Genomic DNA, 3,098 nt, shown 5'->3' with positions numbered 1-3,098 from the left:
ATTTCTCCATTTTTCTATGTCACCGACAGTGGGTCTGGTCATGGCGGATCCTCTAGCGCCAAGTATGGTATGAGTTTCACCAGTGACAACATGTGTGAGGATAGGTACACGGGGTTCTTTTCAACAGATCTCCAGACTTACTTACCATGTCTTTTTAAACATCTTTCTATTCTTTGAACCTAATGATGGTACTCACTTGTAATAAGTATTGAAGCTCGATTACAACCTCCAACACTGTTAGATATATTTAAAGAGTTTTACTGTGCCATTTTCCGTAGTTTTCTTTGAAAAAGATGAGCTAAGTGGTATAGAAGGTCTTTCAAATCAAATTTTTTTCTAAAAGATTGAAGCAATTTTCTAGAAACATTAAAAAGCAACCACTATAGTTCTAATACTAATTGTTGAGAGAAAACTTAGTCATGGAGATTATATTGTGAAATTAAAGCTAATCTTGTGGATCTTTTAGTTAGCTCAACAATAAGTAAGTGCAGAATTATAAGAACATTTCATAACGGAAACATAACAGCAGGATAACAAAATGAATATAAGCAAGATATAAGAAGCTTTTTTGAATCGTAACTAGGTTTGCATACAAACACTAAGTTAGTAAATGAAGAACAACGAAAACATAAATGGAGATAAGGAGACTTTGTATTTCCAATAAACTGATTACAAGGAAGAAAATAAAGTTCATATAGATTCACACACTTTTTTGAACACTAACCTTTTCCCATACCACCTATTTATAGGTAAAAAAGGTACTAGATATTAATCGGATAATACAAAAAGATATGGAGATCAAGCGGCCATACTTGCCATGCCTATTTTGACAAACATTACCAAACACTCAATGTTAGATAAAGCTGACAATTGTACTCTACTCCTCGTAGTACTTCAAGACAAAAACATTAGAACTCTTCGCATAGTCTAATGATCTCTAGTCTTCGCATATCTCTAGTAACACTACTCTTCACATAATCAAAACATTTATCGCATCCATATACTCATTAGCCGTCAAGGGTCACTTTATGCATCAACATAAAGAATAGATTTTGATCATCTTTTTTCCATCTTTATACTTGCTTTTCTTCATAATTATTTGTTATTGCTTCCACTGACACAACACTACGTTTTACTTGTATTTTTCTTGATTTTATATATTACCTATAGAACTCGAGAAACGGTTTCAATAGAATAAGAAAGGAACACAACTTTATCAGTGGCTATGATTCATACTAATTTCGGGTCAGACATGACTCAAAATGAGGACTTTTACATAATTTCCCAATTTACCTTTGTGAACAATAATATGGATAGTGGATTTAACATGGATAATGAAAAAAAGATGAAATTGGCTAGGTAGATTTAAATGATAATCATAATGATAATGAAGGAGATGCAATTGTAGATGGAAATGACATAAAGGTACCAACAAGTTTTATAAGTTTAGAAGCAATAGATGTGGATAATGTTGACAATTACATGATGTCACACTCTGAAAATACAAATGATTTAACTTACAAGTTAAGAGAAACTCTTTTAAAAATATGGAAGAACTTATAAGATCCATCAATTTCTACACGATCAGGAAGCATTAGTAATATGAGGTTGTCAAAACATGTCAAACTATATGGAAGATAAGATGCAAGTTATGTTCACAAACTAGTTGTAAGTGGAAATTACGTACATGTAAACGTCAACGTAATGGATATTTTGAGAAAACACAATACACATGTCCATATACTTGTTTCCAAAATAGTATTACTCAAGACCACCCAAATCTATTTGCAAGCTTGATAGCTCAAGAAACAGAGCACCTTATCAAGGAACAACCATCTATTAGTGTTCCCACTTTGAGAGCCAAAATAATTGATAAATTAGGCTACACTCCTTCATACAGGAAGGTTTGGGTAGGAAAGCAGAAGGTGATTGACCGTATATATGGAAACTGAGAGGAATCTTATATTATTTTACCGAAAATTGTAACTGCACTCCAATTTTTTAATCTTGGGACTATAGTTGAATGGTGCATTGTGAGATCAAGTAATGTGGATCAGGTGGAATTCAAACATGTTTTTGGGATTTTTCTCCATCTATTAATGGATTTAAGCAGTTTCAAACTATTATTAGCGTTGACGTGACACATTTATATGGAAAGTACAAGGGCAAGATGATGATTGCAATGAGAGTTGATGGTAACAATCAAAATTTCCCTCTAACATTTGGTATTGTTGATAATGAGTCCTATAGTAGTTGGTATTGGTTTCTTATTCATATCAAGAAGCATGTGCTAAAAACGAGTGAGCATTTGTTTAATATCTGATCATCACAATGGAATACTAAAGGTTGTTAATGGGCAAGGATCTCCCTTGTTAGAGTCATATAGTTTTCTCATGTATTATTTATTTTATTTCATTAACCACTTTTATGGTAGGATTAATTTATAAATGAATTTTGAAAATATTTTATAGGTATTGTTTGCGACATTTCGTCAACAACTTCCATGACAAGTTTCGTAACTCACAATTGAAAGTTTTAGCTTACTGTGCTAGGAGTCAGAACCAAGTTCGTAAGTTCAACTCCATTATGGAAGAAATTGGAAACTAAATGCACAAGCTTGCTAGTGGCTTGAAGGACACTCACTTTGTAAATGGAGACTTTTACATGATTGTGGAATGCATTATGGGTTGTTCACTACGCATATGTCATAGATTTCAACAATGTACTTAAAAGTTCTTATTTTTTTTGTATAGTCACTCCATGTGTTCAACTTACATTATATAGATTGGTTCACTACTTTGATGTCAGACATCTTTTAGGATCATCTGCTAAATATAATGGAGATATCTTTACAACACATGCGCTTGCAAAACAAGTAGCATCAATGTTAAAAGCTAATGCATACAACTTGAAATCATTTAATTGAGCGAAAGGAATTTTAGAGGTGGTTACTCAGAAAGGAAAAAAAATATGCAAGTAGTTGATTTGGAGAAAAAAGCTTGTACATATGGTAAGTGGGAGGCATACAAATATCCGTGTTCTCATGTATTGAGTGTGTGTGTGTCCTTATCTTTCTTTAAATAGTAGTCAATATATTC

This window comes from Lactuca virosa, chromosome 6 (genome assembly GCF_052849685.1).
Source record: "Lactuca virosa cultivar CGN04683 chromosome 6, Lactuca_virosa_CGN04683_v6, whole genome shotgun sequence".
Lineage (NCBI taxonomy): Eukaryota > Viridiplantae > Streptophyta > Magnoliopsida > Asterales > Asteraceae > Lactuca > Lactuca virosa.
Note: the sequence above shows the minus strand (reverse complement) of the source record.